Source organism: Carcharhinus amblyrhynchos, chromosome 3, assembly GCF_965287045.1.
Source record: "Carcharhinus amblyrhynchos chromosome 3, sCarAmb.v2.hapA, whole genome shotgun sequence".
Lineage (NCBI taxonomy): Eukaryota > Metazoa > Chordata > Chondrichthyes > Carcharhiniformes > Carcharhinidae > Carcharhinus > Carcharhinus amblyrhynchos.
The window spans coordinates 109,233,065-109,246,244 of record NC_137326.1 but is presented as its reverse complement, the minus strand read 5'-3'; the positions used below and the strand labels follow the sequence as shown (position 1 = coordinate 109,246,244).

The window sequence follows — 13,180 nt, the reverse complement described above, 5'->3', positions numbered from 1 at the left end:
CATCTACCCTCATTTTGCTTTATGTGGATCAGTGTCTAATTATGCTTTAGAATGCTCTTGTAAAGTATATTTTCCTATGTTAACGGTGCTATATAAATATAACTTCTTAAACAGTTCTATGTATAGCAATTGTGGTCTCTGATCCTTTTAAGGACAAGATCACTTAAAGAATCTGAATGTAGCACAAGATCTACTCTTTAAAAATTCGACTTGACTGAAATCCCCTACAGACAAGTGGTCTCGCCTTCGACATTTGTAAAAAGAAATTCACTTTTCCATTCCTGGTGGAAGTGGTAGGTTTTTGCCTTCTTGGATGTTCCTGACTCCTCACTCGTCATTTTGTTTTCACCCAACTTAGTCCAGTGAGAAGCTTGTGTCTGAGTCTTGTGCATTTTAGGTTTGGTTTGGCAGGCAATGAACTGATTCACCTGTCATTATGAGAATCTTGAGTCTCACGCATTTTTGGCTCTGTTTGGCAAACAGCGACGTTTTGAGACTCTGGGCTGATCGACCTGTTGATCCCAAGTGAGTATTTGGAGACCACAGTTTGATGATAGAAATCCTGCTTTAATGAGAAATCTTCAACCACTCAATCTGATTGGGTTGAGTGGTCAACATGCCTAACAACAGGTTTCCACCTGTTGTTAAAAATGTTTGGATGAGGGAGGAATGCAAGCCAGGTTTCTAGACAGTTCAATAAAGAAAGCACTGTGACTTTTCTTTTAAAAAAAAGCACAGTACTGTGGATGCTGGAAATCTGAAATAAAAACAGGGAAATACTGAATAAATTCATCAGGTCTGGCAGCACCAGTGGAGAGAGAAACACAATTAATATTTCAAGCTCATGTGACTGATCATCAGAACTTTCTGAAGAAGGATCATATGCACTTGAAACCTTAACTGTGTTTCTCTCTCCACAGATGCTGCCAGACCTGCTGAGTTTATCCAGTTTTTTCTGTTTTTATAAGTACTGTAACTTTTGCTTTATGGGTAAGTGGATACTTTAAACAGCTTGATGGAATTGAAGATTCAAGAGCTAGTTGTAATGAAAGCACAGCAATTCTTAATCTCGGGTTCCTAATATTCTTAAATCTAAGCAGGTGTCTTGAATAATGAAGAAAGAAATTAAAACCACAATAGGAAACTGAAACTCAAAGCTATGTTTAGGTGAATAGTGAAATGCTTTCATGAATTTTACACAATGGATGGAAACATGCAGATGTTGATTTTTGATCTCTGATTTCCACAAGAAAATCACAGAATTCACTACAGCAATAAAACTAATTCACGAGACATAGGAATTTTAAAAGATGTTTGGCTGCATTCTCCCATGTTTCAAGATGTTTTTAATGTGGGCAAGTGAAGGTTTCTATGAGCCACAAAAGCCTTCAACTTTGGAAGTTCCAGTTTATTTGCAAAGTTATCTCAAGTAAGTGCAATTAAGTGGGTTCCATTTTGCTGTGCAGTGTGGGGTAACTCACACTGGAGAAATGGTAAACTGGGACTCATTGAGATGATATTGTGATGAAAGGATATTGTTTTATGTGAAGGCAGAAAACCTAGAGTAGTCTGTACTGGAGCTGAGAAGGTTAAGGGAGTGATATAATTGAAGTGTTGTCCTTTTTTATGGGGTGTGGGGGAAGGTGGGGGGGGTGACTGCACAGCACTGAGTTAGTGTTAACAAATCACAATGTCATAGAATCCCTACAGTGTATTGAGCTTGCAGCAATAAAAATCCCACCCAGGCCCTAGCCCATAACTCTACATATTTACTAATTTGGCTGTCAAAAATCTATCTAAATCAGTCTGGAATAAATTCAATATTATAATTATGGGGCAATTTAGCATGGCCAATCAACCTAACCTGAGTGTGGGAGGAAACCTGGAGGAAACTCGCGCAGACACAGGGAACATGCAAACTTTACACAGTCACTCAAGGCTGGACTGTGCCACGGTGCCTCCCTAACAATATAGTTGAGAAAGAAACATTCATTCAGAGTACAAAAAAAAGCATGATTTGCATTCTTCTCATTTATATAGTATTGCATTTATTCATGGCTGATTTAGATAGATTTTTGATAGACAAATTAGTCAGGGCTTATTGGAGGTGGAGGAATTGAAATTAGAAGGTGGAGTATGAGACCATGATCAGCATGATTTTATTGACTGGGGAATAGGCTTGAAAGGCCAACTCGCCTCCTGCTGCTAAAATCTGTATTTTAGTCCAAGTTTTTTGCCTTTATTGTTCAACCCAAACTCCTATTGTAAGTGGTAATTATGCTATGTACATAGTTATGTTCCTGACGTCTGTACTAACTTCTTAGTTTCATCATAAGGCCCCTTTCCTAGTACAATAGTACATTTTGAAATGTACCATTTACTGTAGATTAGCTTGGTCTTTACCTTTAATATCATGTACACTTCCTTTGGCTTCTAATCACAGAAGCATATTTTAGAGATTGAACATACATAGAACATAGAACAGTACAGCACAGTACAGGGTCTTCAGCCCTCGATGTTGTGCCGAGCTTTGTCCGAAACTAAGATCAAGCTATCCCACTCCCTGTCATTCTGGTGTGTTCCATGTGCCTATCCAGTAACCACTTGAAAGTTCCTAAAGTGTCCGACTCCACTATCACAGCAGGCAGTCCATTCCACAGCCCAACCTGAGCAAAGATTCTACCTCCTGTATCTCCCACCATGAACCATATAGTTATGCCCCCTAGTAACAGCTTTATCCACCTGAGGAAATAGTCTCTAAACGCTCAGTCTATCTATCCCCCTTGTCATCTTGTAAACCTCCATTAAGTCGCCTCTCATCCTCCTCCGCTCGAAAGAGAAAAGCCCTAGCTCCCTCAACCTTTCCTCATAAGACCTACCCCTTCAAATCAGGCAGCATCCTAGTAAATCTCCTCTGCACTCTCTCCAATGTTTCCACATTTTTCTTATAGTGTGGTGACCAGAACTGCATGCAGTATTTCAAATGTGGTCTCACCAAGGTTCTGTACAGTTGCAGCATAACCCCACTGCTCTGTTCCCCTGTGTTCTAGAATAGTAGAATAGCAAGATGCAAAAGAGAGGAAGGAACTATCACTACAGGAAAATATACTAGGAAAACTAATGGAATGGAAGGCTGACAAGTCCCCTGGACACAATGGCCGGCATCCTAAGATCTTGAGAACATAAGAACAGAGGGGGGGGTGAGATCCTGAGTAGCAGGGATGAAAGTGAGGGGGGCATAGATGGGGACTGCAATGCACGGCATCGTGGGGGTGGAATGGTTTGAAATGTTTGAAATGGTTTGAAATGTGTATACTTTAATGCGAGGAGTATTCGCAATAAGGTGGATGAACTTGCAGCGTGGATCAGTACCTGGAACTTTGATGTTGTGGCCATTTCAGAGACACGGATAGAGCAGGGGCAGGAATGGTTGTTGCAGGTTCCGGGGTTCAAATGCTTCAGTCGGAGTAGAGAAGGAGGTAGAAGGGGGGGAGGGGTAGCATTATTAGTCAAGGATTGTATCACAGTGTCAGAGAAGAAGTTTGATGAGGACTTGTCTGTTGAGGTAGTATGGGCTGAGATTAGAAATAGGAGAGGAGAGGTCACCCTGTTGGGAGTCTTTTATAGACCTCCTAAAAGTTCTAGAGAGGTTGAGGAAAGGATTGCGGAGACGATCCTGGATAGGAGTGAAAGTAATAGGATAATTGTTATAGGGGACTTTAACTTTACTAATATTGATTGGAATAGCTATAGCTCTAGCTCATTAGAGGGGTCAGTTTTTGCACAAAGCGTGCAGGAAGGTTTTTTGACTCAGTATGTAGATAGACCAACTAGAGGTGAGGCTATATTGGATTTGGTGCTGGGAAATGAGCCAGACCAGGTGTTAGACTTGGAAGTTGGTGTGCATTTTGGTGATAGTGACCACAATTCAGTTACGTTCACCTTAGTGATAGAAAGGGATAGGCATGAACCTCGGGACAGTAGTTTTAGCTGGGGGAAGGGTAATTATGAGGCTATTAGGAGAGAATTAGGAAGCATAGGTTGGACTAGGAGACTACAGGGGCTGGGAACGTCCGAAATGTGGAGTTTTTTCAAGGAGCAGCTACTGCGAGTCCTTAATATGTATGTCCTGTCAGGCAAGGAGGAAATGGTCGAGCAAGGGAACCGTGGTGCACTAAAAAAGTTGTTTCGCTGGTTAAAAGGAAAAAGGAGGCTTATGTCAGGATGAGACTTGAGGGCTCAGGTAGTGCACTGGAAAGCTTTAGATTGGCTAGGAGGGAGTTAAAGAGTGAGTTAAGAAGAGCGAAAAGAGGACACGAGAAGACTTTGGCTGATAGGATTAAGGAGAATCCTAAGGCGTTCTATAGATATGTTAAGAACAGAAGATTGGTTAGGGCAAGATTAGGGCCAATTAGAGACAGCAGTGGGAAGTTATGTGTGGAACCGGAAGAGATTGGAGAGGCATTGAACTAATATTTCTCTTCGGTGTTCACACAGGGAGACATAAATGTAGCTGTGGAGAACACTGGGTTACAGGGTTGTAAACTGGATAGTATTGCAGTGGATAAGGAGGATGTGCTAGATATTCTTGAGGGTTTGAAAATAGATAAGTCCCCTGGGCCGGACGGGATTTACCCTAGGATTCTCTGGGAGGCAAGAGAGGCGATTGCAGAGCCTCTGGCTCTGATCTTCAGGTCGTCATTGGTCACAGGTATAGTGCCAGAGGATTGCAGGATAGCGAATGTTGTCCCATTGTTTAAGAAGGGGAACAGAGACTTCCCTGGGAATTATAGACCGGTGAGTCTTTCTTCTGTTGTGGGCAAAGTTTTAGAAAAAATTATTAGGGATAGGATTTATAGTTACTTAGAGAGTAATGAATTGATTGGAGATAGTCAGCACGGTTTTGTGAAGGGTAGGTCGTGCCTTACTAACCTTATTGAGTTTTTTGAGAAAGTGACCAAAGAGGTGGATGGGGGTAAGGCAGTTGACATGGTACATATGGACTTTAGTAAGGCGTTTGATAAGGTTCACCATGGAAGGCTTCTGCAGAAAATGCAGATGTATGGGATTGGGTGTGATTTAGTTAATTGGATCAGGAATTGGCTAGCAGATAGGAGACAGAGGGTGGTGGTTGATGGAAAGTATTCGTCATGGAGTTCGGTTACAAGTGGTGTGCCTCAGGGATCTGTTTTGGGGCCACTGCTGTTTGTAATTTTTATTAATGATCTGGATGAGGGTATAGTTGGGTGGATCAGTAAATTTGCTGATGACACCAAAGTCGGAGGAGTGGTAGATAGTGAAGAGGGATGTCATAGTTTACAGAGAGACTTGGACAAGTTGCAGAGCTGGGCCGAGAGGTGGCAGATGGAGTTTAATGTGGAAAAGTGTGAGGTAATTCACTTTGGCAGGAATAACGGATGTGTAGAGTATAGGGCTAACGGTAGGACTTTGAATAGTGTTGATGAACAGAGGGATCTAGGTGCATGTGTACATAGATCCCTGAAAGTTGGGAATCAAGTAGATAAGGTAGTTAGGAAGGCATACGGTGTCTTGGCGTTTATTGGTAGGGGGATTGAATTTAGGAGCCGCAACGTCATGTTGCAACTGTACAAAACTCTGGTGCGTCCGTACTTGGAGTATTGTGTGCAGTTCTGGTCCCCACATTATAGGAAGGATGTGGAGGCATTGGAGAGGGTGCAGAGGAGGTTTACCAGGATGTTGCCTGGTATGGAGGGAAGGTCCTATGAGGAGAGACTGAGGGATTTGGGGTTGTTTTCGTTAGAAAGAAGGCGGCTAAGAGGGGACCTTATTGAAACATATAAGATGATTAGAGGTTTAGATAGGGTGGACAGTGATAGCCTTTTTCCTCGGATGGAGAAAGCTAGCACGAGGGGGCATAGCTTTAAATTAAGGGGTGGTAGATATAGGATGGATGTCAGAGGTAGGCTCTTTACCCAGAGGGTGGTGAGGGATTGGAATGCCCTGCCTGCTGCAGTTGTAGATGCGCCTAGTTTGGGGGCGTTTAAGAGACCCGTGGATAGGTTTATGGATGGAAAGGGATTGGTTTAGGTTAGAGGGTCATTGCTTTTTTAATTGGTCGGCGCAACATCATGGGCTGAAGGGCCTGTTCTGCGCTGTAATGTTCTATGTTCTATGGGAACCAGGAGCGGAAGTAGGCAATTCAGCCCCTTGACCCTGCTCCACCATTCAATATGATCATAGCTGATCTTGTCTCAGTCTCAACTCCACGTTTCCGCCTGTTCTCCATAACCCCTCAACCCGTTGCCAAATACAAATCTATCTATCTCCTTAAATTTACTCAATGTCCCAGCATTCACTGCACTCCCAGGTAGTGAATTCCACTGATTCACAAGCTTTTGAAATAAGTCATTTCTCCTCATCACTGTTTTAAATCTGCTGGTCTTTATCCTCTTGTTCTAGATTGCTCTACAAGAGGAAGTTTCCACTCTCTGTCTACTTTGTCAATACCTTTTGTATACTTCAATTAGAGCTCCTCTCATTCTTCTAAACTCTAGAAATTATAGGCCTCTCACTTTGTAAGACAAACCCCTCATCTCTAGAATCAACCTGGTGAACCTCCTGTGAACTATAGAGATGTATACATTGTATATAGAGATGAGGAGAAATGATTTCCTTCAAAAGCTTGTGAATCAGTGGAATTCGCTACCAGGGAATGCAGTGAATGCCGGGACATTGAGTAAATTTGGCCTTTAGTGCCACTACGTCCTTTCTCAAATAAGGGGACCAAAACTATACCCTGTACTCCAGGTACTATCACACCAATGCCTTGTCAAGTTGCAACAACACTTTAGAGGATTGGGAGAGGTTTAAATGTCAACAAAGAATGACAAAGAAGTTGATAAAGAAGGGTAGGATAAACTATGAAGCTGGGCTAGTGCTTAACATAAAAAAGGATAGCAAGAGTTTTTATAAATATATAGAAAGGAAGATGCTGGCTAGGGTGAACGTTGGACCCTTAGAGGATGAGACGGGGGACTTAGTGGTAGGGGATGGGGAAATGGCTGAGGCCTTGAATAACTTTTTTGTTTCGGTCTTCACGGAGGAGGACGTGAATAATTTGCCGGGTGTTAGCGATGGAAAGATGGTAGGAGTGGAGGGCCTGAATGACATTATTGTTACTAGAGAGGCGGTGCTCGACAGACTGGAGGGACTGATTGTGGACAAGTCCCCAGGACCGGATGGAATGCATCCAAGGGTTCTGAAAGAAATGGCAGAGGTGATAGTGGATGCCTTGGTGATTATTTTCCAAACGTTGCTGGGTTCCGGGGAAGTGCCGGAAGATTGGAAAACGGCTAATGTTACGCCATTGTTTAAGAAGGGTGGCAGGCAAAAGGCGGGGAATTATAGACCTGTTAGTTTAACGTCTGTTGTAGGAAAAATGTTAGAATCCGTGATCAAGGAGAAAATAGCGAGGCATCTTGAGGAGAATTGTTTGATAGAGCAGACGCAGCACGGTTTCGTTAAGGGGAAGTCGTGTCTGACGAATTTATTGGAGCTCTGTGAGGATGTGTCTAAGGTGGTGGATAGAGGACAGCCGGTGGATGTGTTCTTTCTTGATTTTCAGAAGGCGTTTGATAAGGTGCCTCAAGAGGTTATTACAGAAGGTCAGGGGGCATGGAGTTGGGGGTAGGGTGTTAGCGTGGATAGAGGATTGGCTGTCAAATAGGAGGCAGAGAGTGGAGGGGTCAATGGGTGCTATTTGGATTGGCAGTTGGTGACTAGTGGAGTGCCCCAGGGGTCGGTGCTGGGGCCTCAGCTATTTACCATTTATATAGATGATCTGGAGGAGGGAACTGAGTGTATGGTGTTGAAATTTGCTGATGACACCAAGGTTGGTGGAATGGCAAATTGTGCGGAGGGTGTGGAGAGTCTGCAGAAGGATCTAGATAGGCTGGGCGAATGGGCCAGGAACTGGCAAATGGAATTTAATGTTGGCAAATGCGAGGTTGTCCACTTTGGTAGGAATAATGGTAGGAAGGACTATTACTTACGTGGTGAAAAACCGCAGCATGCGACGGTGCAGAGGGACCTCGGGTCCCTGTGCGTGAGTCGCAAAAACCCAGCCTGCAGGTGCAGCAGGTGGTCAGGAAGGCAAATGGGATGCTGGCCTTCATAGCGAGGGGGATTGAATATAAAAGTAGGGAGGTCTTGCTGCAGCTGTATAGGGCACTGGTGAGGCCGCAGCTGGAGTACTGTGTGCAGTTTTGGTCGCCGCACATACGCAAGGATATTTGGCCTTGGAGGGAGTGCAGAGGAGGTTTACTAGGCTGATTCCGGAGTTGAGGGGGTTGAACTATGAGGAGAGGCTGAATAAACTAGGCTTGTACTCGTTAGAATTTAGAAGAATGAGGGGAGATCTCATTGAGACATAGAAGATAATGAATGGGATGGATAGGGTAGAGGTGGAGAGGCTCTTCCCGCTCAGAAAGGACAGTAGGACTAGAGGGCACAGCCTCAAGATAAAGGGGGGGTGGTTTAGAATGGAGTTGAGGAGGAACTTCTTCACTCAAAGGGTGGTGAATTTCTGGAATTCTCTGCCAGTTGAAGTGGTGGAGGCTACCTCGCTAAATACTTTTAAGACATGGGTTGATAGGTTTTTGATCGGCAAGGGGATTAAGGGTTATGGGGAGAGGGCGGGAAAGTGGAACTGAGCCACGACAGATCCGCTATGATTTTATTGAATGGCGGGGCAGGCTCGAGGGGCTAGGTGGCCTACTCCTCCTATTTCTTATGTTCTTATGTTCTTATGTACTTTCATCCTCTGATCCTTTAGTTATAAATGTGAAAATTCCATTTGCTTTCCTTATCATTGGATGTACCTGCACACCAGTTTTCAATGCATCAAATTACCTCAAAGTCTCCCTCCATTAAGATGATAAGCTGCTTTTCCATTTTCCAACCAAAATGGCTAACCTTACACTTATCCCCACTAAACTCCATCTGCCACATTTTGGCCCACTCACCTAATCTATTTTTATCCATTTGTAAATTTATTTCCTCATTGCAACTTACTACCACATCTATTTTAGCATCCCCTACAAATTTGGCTATAGTTCTTCTATCCCTGTATCCAAGCCATTAATACAGGTTGGGGCCTGAGGGCTGAACCTTTGGCATCCAAATAGTTGCAACTTGCCAACCAGAAAAAATACTCATTTATCCCGATTCTCTGCCTTCTGTCAGTTAGACTATTTTCTATTCAAGCTAATAAATTACCCCTAGCACCATGCAACATTAACCTTCTGTGTGGCATCTTATCAAAGGCCTTCTTTAATTCCCAATGTACTACATCTACAGGGTCCCCATTATCCACTTAGCTGGTTACATCTTCAAAGAACTCTAGCAAATTGGTCAAGCATGACTTCCCCTTTATAAAACCATGCCAACTCTGTTGGATCACGTTTTGACTTTCAAAATATCCTGTTATTATTTCCTTAATAATGGATTCTAACAATTTCCCAACAACAGATGTTAAACTAGCTGGTCTGTAATTTCCTCCTTTCTGCCTCTTTCCCTTTTTTGAAAAAGGGTGTTACATTCATATTTTTCCAATCCACTGGAACCTTTCCCACATCAAAGGAATTTTGGAATATTAACCAAAAGATCCACTATCTCCGCTGCCATTTCCTTTAATATTTTAGGACTTGTCTGCCGTTAATCCCAATAGTTTGTGGAATACCAATTCCCTATTGATAACGATTGTTCTAAGTTCCTCGCTTCCTATTATCTCTGCATCACCTATTACTATTGGGATGATACTAGTGCTCTCCACCATGAAAACAGGCAAAATATTGATTTAGCGTCTCTGCCATTTTTGTGTTCCCCACGATTAACTCCCCAATCTCTTCCTCCAAAGAACCAACAATCACTTAGCTACTCACTTTCCTTTTATGTACTTATACAAACTTTTGTTATCCGTTTTTATATTCTGTGCTTCTTTTATTTCTTAATTTTTTAGTAACTCTGTTGATCTTTAAAACTTACCCAATCCTCCAGCCTGGAAGATTAAAAAAAGTGCCTGGAACAATAGTGGATGCATTGTTTATAATCTTCCAGAATTCCCAGATTGGACAGCTGCAAATGTAACTTCTCTATTCAAGAAAGGAGGGAGACAGAAAGCAGGAAACTATAGGCTATTTAACCTAACATCGGTCATTGGGAAAATGTTAGAATCCATTATTACAGAAGTAGTAGCAGGGCATTTAGAGAATTATGATATAATCAGATAGAGTCAACACGCTTTTGTGAAAGTGAAATTGTGTCTGACAACGTTGTTAGAGTCCTTTGAGGATGTAACAAGCAGTGTGGATAAAGAACAACTGGTGCATGAATAATGGTTGGAATTTTAAAAGGCAGTCAATAAAGTGCCACATAAAAGGTTACTTACTACACAAGGTAGGAGCACATGATTTTTGGGATGACGAGCACGGACAGAGGATTGGCTAACTAACAGGAAACAGGGTCAAGGTAAATGGGACATTTTCAGGTTAGCAAATTAACCAGTGGGTTGCTAAAGGAATCAGTGTTGTGGCCTCAATAAATTAACAATCTATATTAATGACTTGGAGGAAAGGACCGTGTATATTGGTACTAAATTTGCTGATGATGCAAAAATAGGTAGAGATAAAAGTTGTGAGGAGGAGACAAAGAAAGGTTAAGTTAGTGGGCAAAGATTTGGGCAAATGGTGTACAATGTGCAAAAATGTGAGATCATCCATTTTGGCAGAAAGAACAGAAAGGCAGAACGTATTTAAATAGAGAGTGACTACAGATGCTGTGGTACAGAGAAATCAGGGATTTCCATGCAAGAGGAGGGTCTCATTAATGCTGCACAGACATATCAGGCACACACGCATCACTAATGCTTTCTGTGCAGTTCAAATTACATGTTTTCCAATGCCCATTTCTCTCAGTAATTCATATTTCTAACACCAAAATAAAATTAAAATACAATTTTAGGAAACAAAAAATGACACATTTAACAATGTGATTAAATTTTTCTACTCCATTGTCTTTGAATGCCTTTTCTTAAAGTTTTTACTTGAAGGCCTTGGCGATTTGATTTGATTTATGATTGTCACATGTATTAGTATACAGTGAAAAGTATTGTGTTTTGAATGCTATACAGATAAAGCATACAGTTCATAGAGTAGGAAAAGAGAGAGTGCAGAATGTAGTGTTACAGTCGTAGCTGGGTGTAGAGAAAGATCAACTTATAGTGCAAGGTAGGTCCATTCAAAAGTCAGATGGCAGCAGGGAAGAAGCTGTTTTGTTTGCACTGAAGCCTAGGGTTTGGGCTGTATATTTTTGCCTAGAGCTGTTTGTTGAATTCACAGTCTCAGTCAGCATATGCAGTGCTGACTGCTGACCAGTTTTCCAGGATGTATTATTACTGTGCAGTTAGTACTAGTAATGCAATATTTCTTTTCAGCTTCCAACAGTTCGTGTTCTATTATTGGAAGGGATGCTAGGGGCCAAATAGCAATTTTTTCCCGAGGTGAAGTTTACATGGAGTTTTTAAGAGGTTATGTGTGCTTAGCTCTGAAAAGTACAGAATGGTGATCATAAACAGTAAAATCTTAATGAGTCGAATCCTAGTTCTATACCGGCCTTCCACAGCTGAGCAAAAAGTGCCTTGTCATTGATTGGTCTCACCCTTTTCCTCCTCATTCTTGTTATCTTATGCAATTGTAACCTGTTTGAACTCAGCACGGTGGAAGCAAGCGGCAATTGGCTTCCATCACCATTTTCCATGTCTTTTCATCATGAGCGTAGGTCTCTTTGTGGTTAGATTGTACTCCTTCTTACCAATGACCTAGGTAACCTGAGAGATTTCCCACTCCTGTGCGACGTCCACTTTCTGTTTCACACCATGGTTTTCCAGTTGCTGTTTCAACTTCACTTTCTCTCTGATCCACAATACTTATAATTTTCTCCCAGGTTTAACCATTCTTGCTGGTTTTGCACATCCTTTCACAAAGAGATCTTGATCTCAAATAATGCCTTGCCCAACATGATTTTGCCCTGTTTTGTGATCTCATTCTGCTCTGAATGCTTGGCGCAGTCATATGAGAAGTTTAGACTGATCCAGGGTTACTAGTGCAGAATGTTGGCTTACCATAAGCATTATTTTATGGGATCTGTTATTCTATCACTAGGAATTGTTGACTGCATTGGTGTAACTGGAATTTCAAGCCATTGAAGTTTGACTTATTTTGATTTCGCTGAAGCCTATTGTAGCTTTCGTTTTATGCTTTTCAAATCCACCAGAGAAGCTAAGCTGTGAATTTTTGTTCACCTGTAATTTTGAGTTTTTTAAAAGTTGTATTTAATTATGAACTGAGTTTTTGTTGAAACCATAGTTAAATTACTTACAGCTCCCAGACACAAGAGCCAGACTAGGGCATTTTTAACCACATCTCCCTGCAGTAAACTGGCAGGAGGACAAGTTAATTTACCAATGTTACTTAATGGCCAGAAAGCTACAGGGGACTCTCTTCTAAATTTTAATCTGCCTTATGAGCAGGTTGGAAGAACGTGTTCAAAGTCAGTGGGATCCTTCTTTATGCATGCATGTACGTCCTTCCTTTGAAATCAGGACTCAAATGCAAATTTAATTGGTGACTTGAGTGGGAAGCTGTTATAGCTTCACTGCTGGGTGAAGAAAGTTGGAGAGAGCAGCCAGAACCAGAATGGACGAAACATATATTTTTTATACTTTCCTGTTGGGGCCAGGAAGCATAGAAACTTGGGTTCCCCTACAAAAAATTATTTAAGTGTGTAGATTACACAACTGCAGGAAGGAAATTTAAACAAAAATGAAGCAAAACTAATAAGGAGATCTAGATTGGTTCTGAATACAGGAAAATGGTTGGCAAATGGCACATAATGTGGTCGAATGAAAAAGTAATAAGACCAGAAAAAGGAAAATTAACAGTAGAAAGATAAACTAATTGATCCTCTGGTAGAGGACTAATATGAAAAAGGAATCTGGAGGTGTTTGTGGGTGGCTGTCTGAAATGAATAGCACATAGTGAAGCAGGAGTAATAAAAGTCAATTGGATCTTGGGATAATTAGCTAGAGGTGAAGAACACAAATTCTAGGAGGTGATAAATTGATGTGCAAGACACTAGTACA

At 41.8% G+C, this 13,180-nt stretch overlaps 1 protein-coding gene across 6 annotated transcripts in view; it reads left to right on the top strand.

Moving 5' to 3' along the window:
* The window catches only part of dis3l2 (DIS3 like 3'-5' exoribonuclease 2), a 260,531-nt gene that overhangs the window by 22,916 nt on the left and 224,435 nt on the right, over positions 1–13,180 (top strand). The gene's annotated exons all lie outside the window — the stretch shown is intronic.